The sequence below is a fragment of the Impatiens glandulifera genome, chromosome 1 (genome assembly GCF_907164915.1).
Source record: "Impatiens glandulifera chromosome 1, dImpGla2.1, whole genome shotgun sequence".
NCBI lineage: Eukaryota > Viridiplantae > Streptophyta > Magnoliopsida > Ericales > Balsaminaceae > Impatiens > Impatiens glandulifera.
In genome coordinates this window covers 4,637,850-4,662,840 of record NC_061862.1, presented here as the reverse complement: position 1 = coordinate 4,662,840, position 24,991 = coordinate 4,637,850, and the positions used below count along the sequence as shown (strand labels likewise).

The 24,991-nt window shown below is 30.3% G+C and overlaps 6 non-coding genes across 6 annotated transcripts; 3 read left to right on the top strand and 3 right to left on the bottom strand.

The window, feature by feature from the left end:
- Positions 1-1,035: 1,035 nt before the first annotated feature.
- Positions 1,036-1,151, top strand: LOC124922945. Its single transcript, XR_007097991.1, has one exon. It is a non-coding gene; the product is annotated as a U5 spliceosomal RNA (small nuclear RNA).
- A 9,963-nt stretch (positions 1,152-11,114) lies between these two features.
- On the top strand, positions 11,115-11,229 carry LOC124922867. The gene has a single exon (XR_007097919.1). It is a non-coding gene; the product is annotated as a U5 spliceosomal RNA (small nuclear RNA).
- Positions 11,230-11,732: 503 nt separating this feature from the next.
- Positions 11,733-11,835, bottom strand: LOC124922998. Its single transcript, XR_007098040.1, has one exon. It is a non-coding gene; the product is annotated as a U6 spliceosomal RNA (small nuclear RNA).
- A 936-nt stretch (positions 11,836-12,771) lies between these two features.
- LOC124922924 lies at positions 12,772-12,886 on the top strand. Its single transcript, XR_007097970.1, has one exon. It is a non-coding gene; the product is annotated as a U5 spliceosomal RNA (small nuclear RNA).
- A 3,953-nt stretch (positions 12,887-16,839) lies between these two features.
- On the bottom strand, positions 16,840-16,954 carry LOC124922927. The gene has a single exon (XR_007097973.1). It is a non-coding gene; the product is annotated as a U5 spliceosomal RNA (small nuclear RNA).
- A 3,439-nt stretch (positions 16,955-20,393) lies between these two features.
- On the bottom strand, positions 20,394-20,505 carry LOC124922971. The gene has a single exon (XR_007098015.1). It is a non-coding gene; the product is annotated as a U5 spliceosomal RNA (small nuclear RNA).
- Between the last annotated feature and the right edge of the window lie 4,486 nt (positions 20,506-24,991).

Sequence of the window (24,991 nt, the reverse complement as noted above, 5' to 3'; positions counted from 1 at the left end):
AATTTGTGATTTCTAGTTACTATGGTCTTCTTATCAAGTTTATTTTATACAAATGCTTAGAGATGCTTAGATATTGAGTTACGTTGATTATTTTGAAATTGGATAAAAGATGTATATACATAGGTACAAAAACAATATATAACCAGAAGGCAATAACAACACAAATTATAACACAAGGAGACGGTGGTCCTAGGAAACTATGTTTTTTTAACACAAAAAAATGGAAACCCTCATTTATCATCTTAATTAGATGATGTATGGCAGACCCTAGTAAGCCAATGGAAAAAAGAAGGCAATAACACTACAACTTATAACATAAGAAGATGGTGGTCCTAGGAAAGTATAACAATTTAACACAAAAAATGGAAAACTCATTAGCCTCATTTAACATTTTTTATGTCATGTTGATAAGGTGTCCAAGGGCCGAGCTAGGATTTAAAATCTAGTCGGGATAAGTTATTTCCATAAAATTTACCCGACTAGAATGATAATAATATGAAAAAAAAGTATACGTAGTTTACGGTTGTTAGGTCCCTTCATCGACCGGAGAACTCAATAGCGACGATATTTCTCCCCGTCGTTATTTCCATTCGCATGCAAACTGTTTTGAGTTACCCGAGATATACATAGACATTCGTCATAATGACTATAACATAAGTTTATTAAATATCAAATACGAGTCATATACCTTGTTTGAAAGTACGAGTTATAACCACCATCATAGTAATAACTTCAATTCAAATTAAAGCGTTTTTAGTGAAAATCAAATGTTAAAAATAAAACTCTTTTTATTGGAGCTATACTAATAAATCATTGTAATAGTTTGTTATTAAAATTTGATAAAATAATATATAGTTAAAAGTATCAAATTCTTGAAAGTATTATTGAATTATCCTATTCTTTAAATAAAAGAAGAAAAAACACCATTAGCCTTAATAATGACAAAAAAGTGTGTTGTCCCACATTGTTAGATGAAGTGAAAATAGGGATTTGATATTATTATAAGAGGGGAGTTGGTGATTACAAAAAATTACGAAGCCAAGCACTAAACACAAAGCGAACTATTCTTTCGCCTTTTACTAAAGAATATTGTGTGTTCTTTGCAATACGTGGCATACACCTATTTTTGTTAGGTCCTCTAATCGGAGGCACCCTACAATTGAGTTTAAACTTTGAATTTTTCTTATCTACGAAAATTTAATTCATATTATTTATTAATGTATTATTTGAATTATACTTAAAAGAAAGTTGTAATAAATAAAAGTATTTCACTCTTTATCTGACAACATACTCCCTAATTGTATTGTGCATGACTAGGGACCTTATCTTCTCATGCACCCGTTCTCACGAAGACTCAATCATTTAGTTAGAGAAGTGTGATCCACAATGGGATTCTAACTGATGATAAATATATACGTAAGTGTCTTATCTTAGTTAGTCGATGTAGTATGTGTCTTAAGGAGGTGGAGACGATGTAGTATATGTCGTTGGTATTTAGTGCATTATTATGAGTATTACTGGTATTTTTTTGGGTTTTGTCGGGAATCATTGGTGCGTATTGAAAATCGTGGATTGAGGTAGCTAGATTTGTGGGTTTGAAATAATGAGGTTATATCTCTATTTTTTATGGTGGATAATTTGGTTAGAGAGAAATCGTAGATCTTTCAACAATCTTAAATGACCGTTGCGAATCCAACACAATGATATCATCCTAACATTATATGATGTTCGATGTGGGAACCCGATAGATTCAGTTGGAGAGCTCATTTCCTTTTTGGAAGATCTCCGCACATGTTAATTTTATAATATTTGTGTGATTTTTTTTTATAAATTTAGTGTTTTTCTCGTTATGTGTAAACGACTATCCATTCATAATATTATTGCATGAATCATTTAAAAAAAGCATCATAGAGTTTTATTTCAAGGGTGGGAAAGTTTAAAAGCGAGAGAGCTTGGATATCAATCCTCCATTAAAGCTTCAACCAACATTAAAAATTTCAAAAAAATAAAATTCTTCATTTTTATAAATTAAAATATAAATTCTTTGAAAAGCTAACTCATATTTTTGCAATCTTTACAGGTTCCTACCCTTTCTTATTCACAACTCACAAGTGAGTTTGAATTTCTCTAAAATTCAGTATTTGTTTATATCGCAAAATGATGAACCCAGACACATGCCTTAAGAATATATGAGTACAATAATTAAATCTAGTTTAGGAAATAAGCTAGAGCCTTAGAAATGTGGATATGATTTGAATAAATTATCAAATAAAAGTATAAAAATCATATTTTCAAAAAATGACAAAACGTTTGTAGTAGAGATTATTCACTTCGGTGGGCACTTGAGACATAATATTGATGACTTTTCTCACGTGTAACCAAACACCGGACCAAATCGAAATTTCTAAGTCGTGTTTGACTTAAAAAAATATATTTTTCCTGCCTAATTTCTCGATGAGTAAATTAAGTAACAACTTTAAAAGAGTCAAAGCTAGTATAATTTTGTTTAAGTCCTATTTGTGGTTTATCATCACACACTTAGGCAAATTCGAGAGAGTCATTTCCTCGTCTCGTTTTACGAGATTCAATATAAATGTAGGCCACAAGACTTAGCAAAACATTGACAAATTAAAATTTAATTATAGTCGCACTCACTATTTTGGTTCTTATCTCATTCGAGATTCGAGAGAAAAGTGAGTTCTAGGGCGTAAATTATCGAGTCTGAACGTTTCGAAAAATGTCGATAAAAAGACATTAGAGTACCAAAGGCTAATGTGCTAATATAAGAACTGGAAATAGTTCGGGACAATGTGCTCTAATTTTTTCCCAATAATCGAATACTTTTGAGAGAAACCAAACAAGGCCAGATGAATCACTAGCAGTGATAATATTAAAAAATTATTGTTAAAAAGAGTAGGGGTATTAATAACATTTTTTTTAACTTTTTTTCTCATTAACAAGGTGAAGTTTTTAAAAAACTTACAAATTAATTTAGAATGTTCAATCAATCATTATATGTACTCATTTTAAACTATCACAATAGATTATCCTTCCGTGAGGGGAAATGAAATTTGAGGAAATGACCTCACTGATAGGGTGAATAGCGGATAGTGTGAGTGCATAATTTAAATAGCGTTGTTGACCCTCTTTTTTAATGACAATTATACTCTTGCGTAACGCAACTCTAGTTGCGTGACGCAACCGAATTTTTATTATTTTTTTTCTATTTTTTTTCGTCTCGCGATTGCGTGACGCAACTGGGGTATTTTCGTCCAAAAAAATTCATAATTAAAATTTTTTGAAAAATAAAAAATAAAATAACTGAGGTTGCGTGACGCAACGGGGGCATTTTCGTCTAAAAACAGTAAAAGGGGTCACTAGCGTTTTTTTTTAACTCTGCACTTTCCGCATTTAAGACATTATTGCATTATTGAGGGTCATCTCCTCAAATTCCCCCCTTGAGGAGAGATTTATGTTTTATTTCGATTTATTTTTTAATTCATTTGTTTATTTTATTACAAAATATAATTTTTGATTAGAAAAATGCATTAGCTTCTTTTGAATAGGCTACTTTTTATATATTTTTATTATCCTAATTATTTGTTTTATAATATTATGTTAAACATTATGAATCTATGATTAATTATAAAAGTTCATAAAAAAACATTAATCCATCCAAAATAAAAAAAACTTTAATTTTCAATATTAACCGTTAATTTATAGTTTAGTTGTTACATACACAATTATATCTCTTTACACTTAAAGTAATCTCTTGAATATGATTATTAAAACAAAGCTATATATAATGTGCTCTATATAAGAGAACACAATTAATATGGTTTGAATCAAGTAATTCAAGAATAAAGACATTCACACCTCAGAAAGAGGATTTGTCTTATTTATTAGTTTTACTGCCAAGAAATTTCATTTAGCTGGAGCGGAGCAACAACAAACAATATATTATTTGTAAGTGAAGATCAAATCTCATTGAAAGATAAAGACAAACATACATCAATTATAAAATATAAATTCATTCATATTTGTATTTTCTATCCCAAATCAAGTCAACCACAGGGAAAAGGAAATTAACCCACTGTTCAACTTTAATTTGACATGTAGAATAATTTTCACATGTCAAAATCAAAAACATCATCAACAACAATGAAACAACCTATAATAGTTTTGGCCATCCATCTGTAATCACTCAAGTACACTGTCAGGAACAAACAATCATAAGAAACAACAAACAGTTCATAATCTTTTCAATTGGGGGATGGAATGTAAGTTAAGATATCACTTTATGTTTCCCAGCTTCAGCTTCTTCTTGTTCTTGCTGCTGTTGAAGGATAAGGCCATCTTGGGTGGCGGCAGGGTCCAGATCCCAACAGCATTCTGGCAGATCATCAGTCCTTTCTCCACCTCTAATTCGCCAAGAAGGAACACGATGTGAGAATCTCAACTTTTCCTTCTTCAAAACCCAACAAATGGAACCCTTATCTGGGTTCCTCCCATACACAGTCCTGTAACCATCTACTTTCACCAGTGGACTCATGCAAACCCCATCTTCTTCATCATAATCCATCATAACTTCCACCATCTCATATTGATGCCTAACTTCAGAGGGGGTCTCCCTGTTCCATTCCGATGACCAGTTCTTATATATGGCCCATATATCTCCGCCCCTAGGATATATTCTAAGGCATCCTCCCCGTTTTATTTTTTCTCTGCACAATACATGAGAAAAGATGTCCACTTCTTCAACCACATCAATGTTTGTTGTCCTAAAATTTCCACAAGATTTCGTAATGCCAGATTCTATCCAATTCACTGATCCGAACTCCGCATCAGTTTTGGAGTTCATGTAACTGATTGCAACTTTAAACGGTGAGACTGAAATCACTTGGAGGTAGAGGTGGCACCTATGGCGGAAGAGGAGGCTGCTAGGGAGGTAGAGGTGGCACCTATGGCGGAAGAGGGGACTCCTACAGAAATTAAGGAAATTAAGGAAGAGGTGGCTACCAGGGTGATAGAGGAAGAGGCTACAATGGTGGTCGAAAAGATTTGTTGAGAAAGACTAGAATGGCGCAAGTAGCTATGCTTTGAGAGCTCAAATTCTTTGTCCAAGCTTGGAGGGTACAAAAGAAATGAAAACTACATTTAATGTGTATGTTGCATCTAAGACAAAATTCAAAGGGGAAATTGATTTCTATGCAATTTTTGGTCTAAAACCATCTGCCGTTAAGGCTAGGCTCATCAAACAGTATAAGGAGATGTGTTGTGTACTTAACTCTTATTGCAACAAAACTGTTGGGGCAGATAGCGCATTTAAGCTTCTATCGGAAGCATCGAATATATTGTCCATGCTCAGTGAACGAACCGAGAAGGAGGAGAAGGAGGAGAAGGAGGAGAAGGAGAGGTGGTGGTTTCTAACTAGCCTAGTACTGCCATAATTTCTGGCATAGTGGAGCTTGAATCAGTGGTGAGGAGGAGGATATTAATGCGACATGACGGTTCCTGACTCTGATTTTCACAACTTTGACAATGAAAAGTCTGAGGAATGCTTCAAGGCAAAGCAGATATGGGCAATTTACGACGAAGAAGATGGTATGCTACGGCTGTACTGTCTGATTCGTCAAGTGAATTCAGTTTCACCTTTTAAAATTGCAATCAGTTACATGAACTCTAAAACTGTTTCAGAGTTTGGGTCGGTGAATTGGATAGAATCTGGCTTTACGAAATCTTGTGAAAATTTTAGGACATCAAACATTGATGTGGTTGAAGAAGTGAACATCTTTTATCATGTACTGAGCAGAGAAAAAACAACACGGGGAGGATGCCTTAGAATTTATCTTAGGAGAGAAATTGAGAACGGTAATTGTAATATTCCTTCCATAAGCTTCTAAGGACTACCTACCTTCTGATACTTCCTATGATCAGGACCCGCCCGGACATTGTGTTTTAAATTAAGTCTCAAACTCAGAAACAAATATTCCTCACATTCTCTATTCTATCTTCCACAATAAGGGTTGAAAAATAGATGATTCATTCTTTTGCAAAATTCAACCAGAACTATTGTAAAGAATCATCCTTTACTCTTTTTCAATGCTAGGACAAAAGGATATTACATAATTCTGGGCCATGTTTGATGAAAGGTTATTTGGAAATAATACAAATATTTCCCACCATGAATTAATTCATTCAAATAATCAACCAAATACTTTATTTTTATAATATTTTAAACATTTAACCCAAATGACATAAGTTAAGAAGGTTTGAAAGACATCCTTATAATCACCTCCGGAAATAGGGTCTTCCCCATTCGAATCTTCATTCTCAAAACCCCATGTTGCAAAATCTTCAATTCCAGTATCATCCAACTCAGCAATATCATTAATGTTGTAAGTTTCATGAAATTCTTCATTTACACTATCAACTGAAGTAAACATAATGGGTGACCTTTGACTACTTTCATCAAATAGATTCACTATGTGCTTGAGTGAGGGAGAAATCTCCTCCGACATGCCTATGGAATTCACCATCCTGTCAATGCAATCTATATGGATCATAACAAGAAAATTTTCACAAAGAGATGTAAGAGTAAAGGATAACAACACACTGTAATTGTTAGAAAACCAATATCCAGTCAAGTTTGTCCTTTATACTAAACAACTTATATTTATTTTATATTTCATTTCAGGTCCTATAAAATGAGAATAGATCTCTAGGTTATAGGAAAGAAATGAATAGTGTGGATACTCTCCTCCCTACAAAGTTCCCTTTTATATTTCTTATTGAAACAAAGTCATAATCACCATGAAATCAAAACCAATATACCTTTGGCGAAATAATGATCAATACTATCAAATTTCTTCACATTGAGGGACTCAAATGACAATTCAAGTGCTGATGAAGGCGATACCTGCAAATGCATTCACCCTTAGTTTTGAAATCATCATTTTGTAAAACAATTATTATTACTGAATACTAACCTTCTAGTCTGACTCTTTCTTAGAATTATTGGAGAATAAGATTAGGAGAAGTTATTGGAGAAAACCTACAACCACATGGATAAATGATTGTATCGTTAACTAATGTGGGCATTTTAAAACTATTCGTTCAAAATATAATCCTTCTGTTAAACAATCTACCTTGATATAAACCCTGATAACATTATATGGAAAAACATAATCTACTAATGGTGCGACAACAACTGTCCATCTGATCCAACAGACACAAGTTATATTTATCCATTGGTTAAAAACTAACTTTTTTAACAATACTATGTAACCCTAGTTATGTTATAGGCATTTCCATTAATATAATATAAGCATAATGAAAAAACATAATCTACTAATGGTGCGACAACAACTGTCCATCTGATCCAATAGACACAAGTTATATTTATCCATTGGTTAAAAACTAACTTTTTTAACAATACTATGTAACCCCAGTTATGTTATAGGCCTTTCCATTGATATAATATAAGCACCAGTGGTAGAATAGTTTCCAAACATTCCATTCACTTTAGTGACTAATTCTCATTTTCTGTACCCTGTATAAAACTGATTTTATAAGTTTATACATATCAAACAAAAAAATACTCAATAAAGACAAGAAAGTACATTGACAGGTGATAGAAAATTAAAGGAATCCAATTAGGAACAACCAAAGAAGCCTTGATCGGGCATAACAATTGGAGAATTCATAACATCCTTCCTAATAAAACCTATATTAAATGTCACCATAAATAGGTAAAATTACAAGGAATTCATCCACCTCTTCCTTTCTTGAGATGATTCTCAATACCACTATACCAGCAAATACCAAATTCATATATATCCAAATTCGTCAAACATGTGAATACAACAAAAAATAAATCATTTCTTGTAGAGACGAACAATGTTAGGAGATCCTCGAAAAAGATATGTATTCTTAGACGCTAATCTAATACCATGACTTCTTTTGTTTGCTGTCTGATTATAAACAACCTCTGTCTCAGTTTAATTGAAAGACAGATATACTATTTTGTATGATTTATAAGGCAAATGCAGAATCCAAACACACGATAATGGACATTGCTTCAGCCCTAATTTGTTGGGATTCAAATTAGTTCAAGTTGTATCCATGTAGCTAAATCAGAATTATGTGACCACTTTCATCATCACACTTTTATGCAGGCACGAATATTATTACACAAACAAAAAAATCAAGGGAAAACATATTATGACTTGGGAAATTAAAGGTTGCGAGCTAATCATCTGGATTTTATACAAACTATATACATGTGAGTGCGCTTGTAAGTTGTAATTTGTATGGAGAGTACAACACCTCACTCATAAAGATGGTTCAACTAAATAAGTTGAATGTATACTCTAATTCATCCTTAAAACAAAAAAGTATAACCATTTCTCACTCATAAAGATGGTTTAATCATCTAGTGCAGCGATAACAACCTAGCATCAAAATTCAACTAAAAATAACTGAGAAATCTAAAACACTACAACAAGGGGAAAATCTATGAGCCAGACATGAAAAATAAAACCAGTGACCTAAATAAATTGCATATAAACCTCGTTGCATCCTTAAAACAGATAAGTAGAACCATTTATCACTCAAAAGACATTCAAGACCCGTAGATGAAGGAAAACCCTAATGGTCGGAGAAGAATGTAACTAACCTCGTGGGTGCGACAATCTGGCTGCGGAGAGTCAAGGGATGATAGTGAAGATGAAGGCAAGCCCTAATGGTTGAAGAAGAATGTAACTAACCTCGTGGGTGCGACAATCTGGCTGCGGAGAGTCAAGGGATGATAGTGCAGATGAAGGCAAGCCCTAATGGTTGAAGAAGAATGTAACTAACCTCGTGCGCACGACAATCTGGCTGCAGAGAGTAGAAGGATGATAGCACAGAAATATGGCTGTAGAGAGTAGAAGGATGATAGTCTGATTAACACAGACAGAAAGATTTTTTAGGTTAGAAAGAATTGGTCACCGTAGAAAAAAAATGTGTTAGACTTGATAATTAAAAACTGATTCTAGTTTTAAAATATATATAATTTAAAATTTTATTATTAAATATAATATAATATTTAATTTATTTATTTTTGGTTTATTTTATTTTTTATTTTTAATTTAATTAATTTTAAATACTTAAATAAAAGACAGATGTTAATAAAAAAAATTAATAATGTTATAAAATTTTAAAATTTATGAATTAAATTTTAGTGTAAATAAAATTTTAAGTCAAATTTTATTTTAAAATTTTAATATAGTGAAATAAAATATTTATAAAGTTTAAAAATAAAACATAAAAAATATTAAATTTATAATACTTAAGTTTTAAGGATTTTAACAAAGTTTGTATATAAAAAAAAATAAAGGTGGTTGTAAAGTATAAAGGTTGCCAAAAGTTTTATTTTTTTAATTTTTACCCACGCTTAATAAGCGTTGGCATATAAAGGTGGTTGAAAGTGTGTTTTGTTGTAGTGTATTTCGAGAAAATAAAAAATGGTCTATAAATATAATAGAATTATTCTATTATTACTCACGGATAATAGTGAAATCAATAGCGCATAGTCAAAAGAAAATTGTAACCAATTAAACATACTTTATGAGCAATGCTTTTAGGCGGTGCTAATGATTTAATAATTATCTTTGTAGTTCCAGAATATTTCAGTTTATATTCGAAGTGTCTATCTAAGCTAATAAATGGACTTATTCATCTTTTGACAAAGACTTGTGACATATGTTATGTCAATGACACTACTTCGTTTCGTTTTATCTAATCACTTTTTTTTTCAAAGTTACTTTTCTATTCGAAATATATATTCCAAAAAATGGTTTCTTAATTACAATATTGATTTAGGACCCTCAATTCTCTTTTCTATAATCACTTTTAATGCCTGTTCCGGAACGATAGGACAATTATGTTATTACTAAACTTGTTGAAGAGATGAAATAGAACCAAGTTATATCTTTTTTTATTGAGAGGTTGATTCGAACTACGAATTGAATCAGTTTCTCGTCAACAAAGAGCACAACACAAATAGTTTATGCAACTTCAATAACGGTAGGTAAACGTGCTTTAAAAAAAATCTATTAGATCGTGTTCTTTCTATGCTTGTTTTTTGTTTTTGAACCGATGTGTGACTTCTTTACATTCTTTAACAATTATTAATTATTAACCTTTCTTTTGTCATAAAATAAATTAATGAAAATTATAATAATATTATATATTTAAATTTAACTTATTGTAAAACTAATAATTTTTAACCAATATTCAATTTTTTTTCAAGTATCTTATATAAGAGTTATAATATGATTAAATTGAGTTATAAAATCTATATTTGTAAACACAACTATAATCTTATCAAATCATGTTTTGGAATATTTATATATTTTTTTAATTTAGCAGAGTTTAAATTTTAAATTTTTGACGAAAATTTAATTCATATTATTTATTAATGTATTGTTTGAATTATACTTTATTTTATTTATTTTGTAATAAATAAAAATATTTCACTCTTTATTTGGCATACTTCCTTTGAATTGTAGTCCTTCAAAATTATTTTGAAGGATGCGCAGATTAATTTTTTACATCATTGTTAATTGTGTTCAAAATAAAATTCTTACATCCTAATTGTTCTATACATGACAAGGGACCTTATCTTCTCTTGCCCCCTCTCTTGAGAAGTCATTTAGTTAGAGGAGCGAATAAAAAAGGGACAAAGGCCATACTAACTAGAAGCCACAACATGTCTTCTATTTTTTTCATTTTAATAAGTTAGTTAGTTTGAGAAAAAAATCAAAATTAAAGTGTTTTTAGTGAAAATCAAATATTTAAAATAAAACTCTTTTTATTGGAGCTAAACTAATAAATCATTGTAATAGTTTTGTTATTAACATTTATATATAAGTTTGATAAAATAATATACTTAAAACTATCAAATTCTTGAAAATATTATTGAATTATCCTATTCTTTAAATAAAAGAAGAAAAAACCATTAGGCTCAATAATGACAAAAAAAAGTGTGATGTCCCACATTGTTAGATGAAGTGATAATAAGGATCCGGTATTATTATAAGAGGGGAGTTGGTAATTAGAAAAAATTATGAAGCCAAGCACTGAACACAAAGCGAACTATTCTTTCGCCTTTTACTAAAGAATACCGTGTGTTCTTTGCAATATGTGGCATACGCCTATTTTTGTTGGGTCCTCTAATCGGAAGCACCCTACAATTGAGTTTAAACTTTGAATTTTTCTTATCTACGAAAATTTAATTCATAATATTTATTAATGTATTATTTGAATTATAATTCAAAAAATTTTTATTAAATAAAACTATTTCACTCTTTATCCGACAACATACTCCTTGTAATCCTTCAAAATTATTTTCGTTTAGATGTGCAGATTAATTTTTTACACCATTGTTAATTCTCTTCAAAAATAAATTCTTACATTCTAATTGTTCTATGCATGACAAGGGACCTTATCTTCTCTTGCCCCCGTTCTTGAGAAGACTCAATCATTTAGTTAGAGGAGAGAATGAAAAAGGGACAAAGACCCTACTAACTAGGAACCACAACATTACTTTTATTTTTCATCTTAATAAGTTAGTTAGTTTGAGAAAAAAAATCAACAAATGTCATTGTGTGCAAACCTGTAAACAACAAAAAACTACACTATTTTCCCTCCGGTCGCCGGCGTACGCTTCGGAGAGGAAAAAGGATAAAAAAAATTTGGACCATTTCTCGATTTGTGCGTGTCATTCTTGCGCAGGGGCCATGCTAATCTTCTCTGTATCGTTCAAATTTTATCAAATGTCCCCGAAGGGACTTAACCATCTCTCTCATTCTTTAAAATACTTCATTCTTAAGTTATAGGAGCGATGTGGGATCAATTTTAGAAAATGAATGGACAACTGCTATTTTTTGCTATTTTTTGTGATCGACTGCTAGAGTGTTTTTCGAGGAACGCATGTGTTCTATATAGAGAATGAGGGTCTTTCAAAGTATGCCCTCGATTTATAGGGTTTTTTTCTTTTGAGGAAATATTGATTTTATGGGAGAAAAAGAATGGAGAGCTACCCATTATGTCATGTTGATAAGGTGTCCAAGGGCAAAGCTAGGATTTAAAATCTAGTCGGGCTAAGTTATTTCCATAAAATTTATCCGGCTAGAATGATAATAATATGAAAAAAAATATACGTAGTTTACGGTCGTTAGGTCCCTTCATCGACCAGAGAAATCAATAGCGACGATATTTCTCCCCGTCGTTATTTCCATTCGCATACAAACTGTTTTGAGTTACCCGGGCTGTACATAGACACTCCCTTGAAGGTGTCGATGCCTCTGTTAATCTAAGTAACATTCGTCATAATGACTATAACATAAGTTTATTAAATATCAAATACGAGTCATATACCTTGTTTGAAAGTACGAGTTTTAACCACCATCATAGTAATAACTTCAATCCAAGTTAAAGCGTTTTTAGTGAAAATCAAATGTTAAAAATAAAACTCTTTTTATTGGAGCTATACTAATAAATCATTGTAATAGTTTGTTATTAACATTTGATAAAATAATATATAGTTAAAAGTATCAAATTCTTGAAAGTATTATTGAATTATCTTATTCATTAAATAAAAGAAGAAAAAACACCATTAGCCTCAATAATGACAAAAAAGTTTGTTGTCCCACATTGTTAGATGAAGTGAAAATAGGGATTCGATATTATTATAAGAGGGGAGTTGGTGATTACAAAAAATTATGAAGTCAAGCACTGAACACAAAGCGAACTATTCTTTCGCCTTTTACTAAAGATTACCGTGTGTTCTTTTCAATACGTGGCATATGCCTATTTTTGTTAGGTCCTCTAATCAGAGGCACCCTACCATTAAGTTTAAACATTGAATTTTTCTTATCTACGAAGATTTAATTCATATTATTTATTAATGTATTATTTTAATTATACATAAAAAAAGTTGTAATAAATAAAAGTATTTCACTCTTTATCTGACAACATACTCCCTATATTATATTATTAATATCATTTCTTGAATTTCTTGATTCAAAACATAATAATTGTGTTCTCTTCTATAGAGAACAATATATATATAGCTTTGTTTTAATAATCATATTCAAGAGAATACTTTAAGTGTAGTGAGATATAAATGTGTAGGTAACAACTAAAATATAAATTAGTGGTTAAATATTGAAAATTAAATTAACCTGAGGTTGTGTGATGCAATTTTTTATTTTTTTATTTTTCAAAAAATTTTAATTATGAATTTTTTTGGACGAAAATGCCCAGTTAATTGAAAAAAGAAAATCGTTTGCGTCACGCAACTGGAGTTGCGTTACGCAAGGGTATAATTGTCATTAAAAATAAGGGTTAAGAACGCTATTTAAATTATGCACTCACACTATCCACTATTCACTATTCACCCTATCATTAGTGAGGTCATTTCCTCAAATTTCATTTCCCACTCACGGTAAGATAATCTATAATAGTACATATAATGATTATTGAATATTCTAAATTAATTTGTAAGTTTTTTAAAAACTTCACTATCTACGATTTGTTAATGAGAAAAAAGTTTAAAAAATGTTATTATTACCCTACTCTTTTTAACAATAATTTTTTAAGATTATCACTGCTAGTGATTCATCTGTCCTTATTTGGTTTCTCTCAAAAGTATTCGATTATTGGGGAAAAATTAGAGCACATTGTTCCGAACTATTTCCAGTTCTTATATTAGCACATTAGCCTTTGGTATTCTAATGTCTTTTTATCGACATTTTTCGAAACGTTCAAACTCGATAATTTACGTTCTACAACTCACTTTTCTCTTGAATCTCGAATGAGATAAGAACCAAAATAGTGAGTGCGGCTATAATTAAATTTTAATTTGTTAATGTTTTCTAAGTCTTGTGGCCTACATTTATCTCGAATCTCGTAAAACGAGACGAGGAAATGACTCTCTCGAATTTGTCTAAGTGTGTGATGATAAACCACAAATAGGATTTAAACAAAATTATACTAGCTTTGACTCTTTTAGAGTTGTTACTTAATTTACTCATCGAGAAATTAGGAAGGAAAAATATTTTTTTTTAGTTCAAACACGACTTAGAAATTTCGATTTGGTCTGGTGTTTGGTTACACGTGAGAAAAGTCATCAACATTATGTCTCAAGTGCCCACCGAAATGAATGATCTCTACTACAAATACAAACGTTTTGTATTTTTTGAAAATATGATTTTTATACTTTTATTTTATAATTTATTCAAATCATATCCACATATCTAAGGCTCTAACTTATTTCCTAAACTAGATTTAATTATTGTACTCATATATATTCTTAAGGCATGCGTCTACGTTCTTCATTTTGCGATATAGAAAAATACTTAATTTTACAGAAATTCAAACGCACTTGTGAGTTGTGAATAAGAAAGTGTAGGAACCTGAAAAGATTGCAAAAATATGAGTTAGCTTTTCAAATAATTCATATTTTAATTTATAAAAATGAAGAATTTTATTTTTTTTGAAAATTTTAAAGTGGAAATTAAGAAAATAAATCAAACAGGCCTTAAGCACAAATATTTTGTGTGGTTTATAGAAAAAAAATATTTTAAATCATTTTTATTTGTTTTGGATTTTTTTAAAATCAAATAGACTTTAAAAATGAGAAAATGAAATACAACTAATTAAGTTGAAACAAATAGAGCCACCAAGGTCCACATACTAGACAACAACCCATGGAGCCAAGCGTATTTAGGGCGGAGGTCCTTAAAATTGAGGTCCAAATACAAATTAAATTATTTAAAATTGTAAATAATTTTTATTTAATTTTTTAAGGAGATAAAAAAAGAAATAAAATAGTTATATATAGATGATATAATATATATATATTTAATATGAAAAAAAGATAAAAAAAAAAGAAAAATGATATTAATAATATAATATATAATTAATTATACTATTATATTTGAAAATTTTGGGGCCACATAAAAGTGAGCCCTAAGTAACTGCATAGGTTGTTTTACCCCACGGCCGACTCTGAACGTATGGGTACGAATCAATGATTTGATTGTTGGTTCGGGTGCATGGACGCGGGTCACTAGGCATATAGTAGGAAGGGTCGCGGGTCAAGGGTGAACCGCAATTGTGGACTGATTCTGTGGGTTCAATGGTCTTCTCTTTCCTCTAGGGGAACGTAAAAAACAAAGGGCTTTTCGGTAAGGATTGTTTGAAATTTTGAGAGAGAAAATAACGATGGATGATAATTTTAAGGTGGTTATGATTTTTTGGATAAAAAACTTAAAGATATTGATATATATATAAATAAAAATAAATAATCATAATTTTAAATATATAATATTTTAATATTTTAGTTAATGAATTGATAAATGAGGAGGGAGTGAAATAATGTTTGATTTTTTTGGATTATTTAAATAACTCAAAATCGAACCAGGCCAAAGAAAATACCGAACTTACCGTTTTCCTCTTTTTTTTATTTGTTTTCTTACTAGCTGAATTTCAATCTAAATGACTAGAAGTCTTCTTCACAACATACTAAACATTCCTAGACTAAGCGAAGACCTCATTCATTTTGTATGGGTATGGTCAGAGCCTTGTCGGAGAAGACACACCCGTCACCAGAAAAAGGGCATTGTTCAAATCAAACCAAAATCGATTTGGATCTTTGCCAAATTGATCACTAGTACATGTATGAACTTCATGCAACCATAACATTTAGAACTTGAATCAAATAGCTAAATGAGAATTCTAAATCAATCATATCATTTCTATAACATGATACTGAAGAATGAAGCAATATAAACGAAGCTCAAAATTTAAATGCTAAAAAATCTAGTTTAGTTTATAAAGTCAATTACAAGAAGATGGACATTTACAATTGATCGGGAATGCTTCCTAGAAGATTTTTAAAGCTTTCAGGGTGCTTGTCCCGCTTTACTCCACCTGAAAAATAAATATCAAAATGTTGGTTGAAGCTTTAATGGAGAATTGATATCCAAGCTCTCTCGCTTTTAAACTTTCCCACCCCTGAAATAAAACTCTATGATGCTTTTTTTAAATGATTCATGCAATAATATTATGAATGGATAGTGGTTTACACATAACTACAAAAACTTTAAATTTATAAAAAAAAAAATCACACAAATATTACAAAATTAACATGTGCAGAGATCTTCCAAAAACGAAATGAGCTCTCCGACTGAATCTACCGGCTTCCCACATCGAACATCATATAATGTTAGGATGATAGCATTGTGTTGGATCCGCAACGGTCATTTAAGATTGTTGAAAGATCTACGATTTCTCTCTACCCAAATTATCCACCAGAAAATAATAGAGATATAACCTCATTGTTTCAAACCCACAAATCTAGCTACCTCAATCCACGATTCTCAATACGCACCAATGATTCCTGACATAACCCAAAAAATACCAGTAATACTCCAAATAATACACTAAATACCAGCGACACATACTACATCGTCTCCACCTCCTTAAGACACATACTACATCGACTAACTAAGATAAGACACTTACGTATGTATTTATCATCAGTTAGAATACCATTGTGGATCACACTTCTCTAACTAAATGATTGAGTCTTCGTGAGAGAAGGTGCAAGGGAAGATAAGGTCCCTAGTCATGCACAAAACAATTAGGCAGTATGTTGTCAGATAAAGAGTGAAATACTTTTATTTATTACAACTTTTTTTTAATATAATTCAAATAATACATTAATAAATAATATAAATTAAATTTTCGTAGATAAGAAAAATTCAAAGTTTAAACTCAATTGTAGGGTGCCTCTGATTAGAGGACCTAACAAAAATAAATGTATGCCACGTATTGCAAAGAACACACGGTATTCTTTAGTAAAAGGCGAAAGAATAGTTTTCTTTGTGTTCAGTGCTTGTCTTCGTAATTTTTTGTAATCACCAACTCCCCTCATATAATAATATCGAATCTCTATTTTCACTTCATCTAACAATGTGGGACAACACACTTTTTTGTCATTATTGAGGCTAATGGTGTTTTTTCTTCTTTTATTTAAAGAATAGGATAATTCAATAATACTTTCAAGAATTTGGTACTTTTAACTATATATTATTTTATCAAATGTTAATAACAAACTATTACAATGATTTATTAGTATAGCTCCAATAAAAAGAGTTTTATTTTTAACATTTGATTTTCACTAAAAACGCTTTAATTTGGATTGAAGTTATTACTATGATATTGGTTATAACTCGTACTTTCAAACAAGGTCTATGACTCGTATTTGATATTTAATAAACTTATGTTATAGTCATTATGACGAATGTTACTTAGATTAACAGAGGCATCGACACCTTCAAGGGAGTGTCTATGTACAGCTCGGGTAACTCAAAACAGTTTGTATGCGAATGGAAATAACGACGGGGAGAAATATCGTCGCTATTGAGTTATCTGGTCGATGAAGGGACCTAACAACCGTAAACTATGTATATTTTTTTTCATATTATTATCATTCTATCCGGGTAAATTTTATGGAAATAACTTAACCCGACTATTTTTAAATCCTAGCTCTGCCCTTGGACACCTTATCAACATTACATAATTGGTAGCTCCCCATTCTTTTTCTCTCATAAAATCAATATTCTCTCAAAAGAAAAAACTCTATAAATCGAGGGCATACTTTGAAAGACCCTCATTCTCTATATAGAACACATGCGTTCCTCGAAAAACACTCTAGTAGTCGATCACAACAAATAGCAGTTGTGCATTCATTTTCTAAAATTGATCCGCATAAAAGATAATTCTTAAATCGCTTAGATAACACTTCGAACATAAACTGAAATATTCTGAAACTACAAAGATAATTATTAAATCGTTAGCACCGCATAAAAGCATTGCTCATAAAGTATGTTTAATTGGCTATAATTCTCTTTTGACTCTGCGCTATTAATATCACTATTATCCGTGAGTAATAATAGAATAATTCTATTATATTTATAGACCATTCTTTATTTTCTCGAAAATGCACTACAACAAAACACACTTTCAGCCACCTTTATATACCAACGCTTATTAAGCGTGGGTAAAAATTAAAAAAGTAAAAACTTTTGGCAACCTTTATACTTTACAACCACCTTTATTTTTTTTATATACAAACTTTGTTAAAAACCTTAAAATTTAACTATTATAAATTTAATATTTTTTATGTTTTATTTTTAAACTTTATAAATATTTTATTTCACTATTTTAAAATTTTAAAATAAAATTTGACTTAAAATTTTATTTACACTAAAATTTAATTCATAAATTTAAAAAATTTTATAACATTATTAATTTTTTTATAAACATCTGTCTTTTATTTAAGTATTTAAAATTAATTAAATAAAAAAATAAAAAATAATATAAACCAAAAATAAATAAATTAAACATTATATTATATTTAATAATAAAATTTTAACTTATATATATATTTTAAAACTAGAATCAGTTTTTAATTATCAAGCCTAACTCATTTTCCTTGGAAAATATGAGCAAATGACCCTAAAAACAGGGTGAAATGCGGAGAGTGCGGGTGGATAATTTAAATAGCGTTGGTGACCCTTTTAATGTTTTTGGACGAAAATGCCCCAGTTGCGTCAAGCAATCTCAGGTTGCGTGACGCAATTTTTTATTTTTTTATTTTTTCAAAAAATTTTAATTATGAGTTTTTTTTGGACGAAAATGCCCCAGTCGCGTCACGCAACCCCAGTTGCGTCACGCAATCGCGAGACGAAAAAAAAATTAAAAAATAAAAAATAAAAAATATGGTTGCGTCACGCAAATGAAGTTGCGTTATGCAAGGGTACAATTGTCATTAAAAAGAGGGTCACCAGCGCTATTTAAATTATTCACCCGCACTTTTCGCATTTCCCCCTGTTTTTAGGGTTATCTGCTCAAATTTCCCTTTTCTTTCTACGCTGACAAATTCTTTCTAACCTAAAAAATCCTTCTTCATGTTAATCAGACTATCATCCTTCTACTCTCTACAGCCAGATGTCCGTGCTATCATCCTTCTACTCTCTGCAGCCAAATTGTCGTGCACACGAGGTTAGTTACATTCTTCTTCAACCATTAGGGCTTGCCTTCATCTGCACTATCATCCCTTGACTCTCTACAGCCATATTGTCGCACCTACGAGGTTAGTTACATTCTTCTCCGACCGTTAGGGTTTTCCTTCATCTGGGAGTCTTGGAAGTCTTTTGAGTGATAAATGGTTCTACTTATCTATTTTAAGGATGCAACGAGGTTTATATGTGATTTATTTAGGTCACTAGTTTTATTTTTCATGTCTGGCTCATAAATTTACCCCTTGTTGTTGTGTTTTGGATTTCTCAGTTATTTTCAGTTGGATTTTGATGCTAGGTTGTTATCGCTGCACTAGATGATTAAACCATCTTTATGAGTGAGAAATGGTCATACTTCTTTGTTTTAAGGATGAATTAGAGTATATATTTGACTTATTTAGTTGAACCATCTTTATGAGTGAGTTGTTGTACTCTCCATACAAATTACAACTTACAAGCGCACTCACATGTATATAGTTTGTATAAAATCTAGATGATTAGTTCGCAACCTTTAATTTCCCAAGTCATAATATGTTTTCCCTTGATTTGTTTGTTTGTGTAATAATATTTGTGCCTGCATTATAGTGTGATGATGAAAGTGGTCACATAATTCTAATTTAGCTATAGGGATACAACTTGAACTAATTTGAATCCCAACAAATTAGGGCTGAAGCAGTATTCTTTAGCATGTGTTTGGATTCTACATCTGTTTATAAATCATACAAAATAGTATATTTGTCTTTCAATTAAACTGAGACAGAGGTTGTTTATAATCAGACAACAAACAAAAGTACTGGTATTAGATTAGCGTCTAAGAATACATATCTTTTTCGAGGATCTCTTAACATTGTTCGTCTCTACAAGAAATGATTTATTCTTTGTTGTATGCACATGTTTGACGAATTTAGATATATATGAATTTAGTATTTTCTGGTATAGTGGTATTACCTAAATGATTGAGTCTTCTCCAGAGCAGGGGCAAGAGAAGGTAAGGTCTCTTATCATGCATAGAACAATTAGAATGTAAGAATTTATTTTTGAAGAGAATTAACTATTGTGTAAAAAATTAATTTGCGCATCTAAACGAAAATAATTTTAAGGATTACAATTAAAAGGGAGTATGTTGTCAGATAAAGAGTGAAATACTTTTATTTATTACAATTTTATTGAATTATAATTCAAATAATACATTAATAAATATTATGGATTAAATTTTCATATATAAGAAAAATTCAAAGTTTAAACTCAATTGTAGGGTGCATCTGATTAGAGGACCCAACAAAAAAAGGCGTATGCCACATATTGCAAAGAACAAGTATTCTTTAGTAAAAGGCGAAAGAATAGTTCGCTTTGTGTTCAGTGTTTGGCTTCGTAATTTTTTCTAATCACCAACTCCCCTCTTATAATAATATCGGATCCTTATTTTCACTTCATTTAACAATGTGGGACATCACATTTTTTTTGTCATTATTGAGCCTAATGGTTTTTTCTTCCTTTATTTAAAGAATAGGATAATTCAATAATATTTTCAAGAATTTGATACTTTTAAATATATTATTTATCAAACTTATATATAAATGTTAATAACAAAAATATTACAATGATTTATTAGTTTAGCTCCAATAAAAAGAGTTTTATTTTAAATATTTGATTTTCACTAAAAAAACACTTTAATTTTGATTTTTTTTGTCAAACTAACTAACTTATTAAAATGAAAAAAATAGAAGACATGTTTTGTCTTCTAGTTAGTAGGGCTTTTGTCCCTTTTTTATTCGCTCTTCTAACTAAATGACTTCTCAAGAGCGGGGGCAAGAGAAGATAAGGTCCCTTGTCATGCATAGAATAATTTGGATGTAAGAATTTTATTTTGAACACAATTAACTATGATGTAAAAAATTAATCTGCGCATCTAAACGAAAATAATTTTGAAGGATTACAATTCAAAGGAAGTATGCCAAATAAAGAGTGAAATACTTTTATTTATTACAAAAATAAAATAAAATAAAGTATAATTCAAACAATACATTAATAAATAATATGAATTAAATTTTCGTCAATAAGAAAAATTTAAAATTTAAACTCTGCTAAATTAAAAAAATATATAAATATTCCAAAACTTGATTTGATAAGATTATAGTTGTGTTTATACAAATATATATTTTATAACTTAATTTAATCATATCCTAGACCAGCAAAGTAAGGTCTTTGTATAACTCAATTTAATCATATTATAACTCTTATATAAGATACTTGAAAAAAAAATTGAATATTGGTAAAACATTATTAGTTTTACAATAAGTTAAATTTAAATATATAATATTATTATAATTTTCATTAATTTATTTTATGACAAAAGAGAGGTTAATAATTAATAATTGTGAAAGAATGTAAAGAAGTCCCACATCGGTTCAAAAATAAAAAACAAGCAGAGAAAGAACATGATCTAATAGATTTTTTTTAAATCAGGTTTACCAACCGATGTTGAAGTTGCATAAACTATTTGCATTGTGCTCTTTGTTGACGAGAAACTGATTCAATTCGTAGTTCAATTCAACCTCTCATTAAAAAAGATATAACTTGGTTATATTTAATCTCTTCAACAAGTTTAATAATAACATAATTGTCCTATCTTTCTGGAACAGGTATTAAAAGTGATTATAGAAAAGAGAATTGAGGGTCCTAAATCAATATTGTAATTAAGAAACCATTTTTTGGAATATATATTTCGAATAGAAAAGCATCTTTGACAAAAAAAAAAGTGATTAGATAAAACAAAACGAAGTAGTGTCATTGACATAACAGATGTCACAAGTCTTTGTCAAAAGATGAAAAAGTCCATTTAAATGATAGACACTTCGAACATAAACTGAAATATTCTAGAACTACAAAGATAATTATTAAATCGTTAGCACCGCATGAAAGCATTGCTCATAAAGTATGTTTAATTGGTTATAATTCTCTTTTGACTCTGCGCTATTGATTCCACTATTATCCGTAAGTAATAATAAAATAATTCTATTATATTTATAGACCATTGTTTATTTTCTCGAAAATGCACTACAACAAAACACACTTTCAGCCACCTTTATATGCCAACGCTTATTAAGTCGTGACTCGTGGGTAAAAATTAAAAAAGTAAAAACTTTTGCCAAACTTTATACTTTACAACCACCTTTATTTTTTTATATATACAAACTTTGTTAAAAACCTTAAAATTTAACTATTATAAATTTAATATTTTTTATGTTTTATTTTTAAACTTTATAAATATTTTATTTCACTATTTTAAAATTTTACTCTCTGTAGCCAGATTGTCGTGCGCACGAGGTTAGTTACATTTTTCTTCAACCATTAGGGCTTGCCTTCATCTGCACTATCATCCCTTGACTCTCCGCAGTCAGATTGTTGTACCCACGAGGTTAGTAACATTCTTCTCCGACCATTAGGGTTTTCCTTCATCTTCGGGTCTTGGAAGTCTTTTGAGTGATAAATGGTTATACTTATATATTTTAAGAATGCAAGGAGGTTTATATGCGATTTATTTAGGTCACTGGTTTTATTTTTCATGTCTAGATCATAGATTTTACCCTTGTTGTAGTGTTTTGGATTTCTCAGTTATTTTCAGTTGGATTTTGATGCTAGGTTGTTATCGCTGCACTAGATGATTAAACCATCTTTATGAGTGAGAAATGGTTATACTTCTTTGTTTTAAGGATGAATTAGAGTATATATTTGACTTATTTAGTTGAACCATCTTTATGAGTGAGCCGTTTACTCTCCATACAAATTACAACTTATAAACGCACTCACATGTATATAGTTTGTATAAAATCCAGATGATTAGCTCGCAACCTTTAATTTCCCAAGTCATAATATGTTTTCCCTTTATTTGTTTGTTTGTGTAATAATATGCGTGCCTACATTATAGTGTGATGATGAAAGTGGTCACATAATTCTGATTTAGCTACAGGGATACAACTTGAACTAATTTGGATCCCAACAAATTAGGGCTGAAACAATGTCCATTATTGTGTGTTTGGATTCTAAATCTGCTTATAAATCGTACAAAATAGTGTATCTGTCAACTGAGACAAAAGTTGTTTATAATCAGACAGCAAACAAAAGTCCTGATATTAGATTAGCGTCTAAGAATACATATCTTTTTTGAGGATCTCTTAACATTGTTCGTCTCTACAAGAAATGATTTATTCTTTTATGTATGCACATGTTTAAAGAATTTGGATATATAAGAATTTGGTATTTGCTGGTATAGTGGTATTGAGAATCATCACAAGAAAGGAAAAGGTGGATGAATTCCTTGTAATTTTACCTGTTTATGGTGACATTTAATATAGGTTTTATTAGGAAGGGTGTTATGAATTCCCCAATCGTTATGCCCGATCAAGTCTTCTTTGGTTGTTCCTAATTGGATTCCTTTAATTTTCTATCACCTGTCAATGTACTTTCTTGTCTTTATTGAGTATATTTTTGTTTGATATGTATAAACTTATAAAATCAGTTTTATACAGGGTACAGAAAACGAGTACTAGTCACCAAAGTGAATGGAATGTTTGGAAACTATTCTACCACTGGTGCCTATATTATATCAATGAAAAGGCCTATAACATAACTGGGTTACATAGTATTGTTAAAAAAGTTAGTTTTTAACCGATGGATAAATATAACTTGTGTTTGTTGGATCAGATGGACAGTTGTTGTCGCACCATTAGTAGATTATGTATTTCCATATAATGTTATCAGGGTTTATATCAAGGTAGATTGTTTAACAGAAGGATTATATTTTGAACGAATAGTTTTAAAATGCCCACATTAGTTAACGATACAATCATTTATCCATGTGGGTGTAAGTTTTCTCCGATAACTTCTCCTAATCTTATTCTGCAATAATTTTAAGAAAGAGTCAGACTAGAAGGTTAGTATTCAGTAATAATAATTGTTTTACAAAATGATGATTTCAAAACTAAGGGTGAATGCATTTGCAGGTATCGCCTTCATCAACACTTGAATCGTCATTTGAATCCCTCCATGTGAAGAAATTTGATAGTATTGATCTTTCTTTCGCCAAAGGTATGTTGGTTTTGATTTCATGGTGATTATGACTTTGTTTCAATGGGAAATATAAAAGGGAACTTTGTAGGGAGGAGAGTATAGATTTCCACACTATTCATTTATTTCCTATAACCTAGGGATCTATTCTCATTTTATAGGACCTGAAATGAAATATAAAATAAATATAAGTTGTTTAGTATAAAGGACAAAATTGACTGGATATTGGTATGCTAATAATTACAGTGTGTTGTTATCCGTTACTCTTACATCTCTTTGTAAAAATTTTCTTGTTATGATCCATATAGATTGCATTGACAGGATGGTGAATTCCATAGGCATGTCGTAAGAGATTTCTCCCTCACTCAAGCACATAGTGAATATATTTTATGAAAGTAGTCAAAGGTCACCAATTATGTTTACTTCATTTGATAGTATAAATGAAGAATTTCATGAAACTTACAACATCAATGATAATGCTGAGTTGGATGATACTGGAATTGAAGATTTTGCAACATGGGGTTTCGAGAATGAAGATACGAATGGGGAAGACCCTATTTCCGGAGGTGATTATGATGTTTTCTTTCAAACCTGCTTAACTTATGTCATTTGGGTTAAACGTTTATAATATTATAAAAATAAAGTATTTGGTTGATTATTTGAATGAATTAATTCATGGTGGGAAATATTTGTATTATTTTCAAATAACCTTTCATCAAACAAGGCCTAGAATTATGTAATATCCTTTTGTCCTAGCATTGAAAAAGAGTGAAGGATGATTCTTTACA